Consider the following 639-nt stretch of genomic DNA (forward strand, 5'->3'; position numbering starts at 1 on the left):
CTCAACATGTTTTTGGACTGTGTGGGAGGAAGCCAGAGAACCCGGAGAGAACCCACGCTGTACAGGGAGAACATGGAAACTCCACGCAGAAAGATTCCGGTTGACGCGAACCGGCAACCTTCTTGCTGCGAGGCAGCAGTGCTACCAACTGCGCCACCCTGCACCCCACAAATAAACATACGCATATAAATTAAAGTAAAAATATAAAACTTACTGATCCAGTCAGAAACATCACATGCACTAAAGTGCAAGAACAATTATATCCGCTTTAACCAATTTGAGATTTTGAGGTGAATAAAACCAGTGAACATAAAATAAACTTCAAGAATGTCCTTTGTAAACCTTAAGGAAGCAAAATTACTTTGCAAACAATAGCAGCAGGCTATATACTAAAGTGCAAAATGAGTATGACAGCCAGCAGCAATGTTTTCCAAAGTGAGGCTGAGCTCGCTGCTGCCTCACTTGGATTGCGCAATTCAAGGTGAGGCTCAATTCGCCGCTGCCTCACCACCTTCTCTTCCAAGCATTTGAATGGGAAATTGCGAAAATTCAGCGATTTTGAATTTAAAAATCATCAAATCTGACGAGGCTAAATGAAAAAAATAAATATTTTATAGTACAAATCACTGGCTAAATATA

Source organism: Stegastes partitus, unplaced genomic scaffold (genome assembly GCF_000690725.1).
Source record: "Stegastes partitus isolate 25-593 unplaced genomic scaffold, Stegastes_partitus-1.0.2 Scaffold17, whole genome shotgun sequence".
Taxonomy (NCBI): domain Eukaryota; kingdom Metazoa; phylum Chordata; class Actinopteri; family Pomacentridae; genus Stegastes; species Stegastes partitus.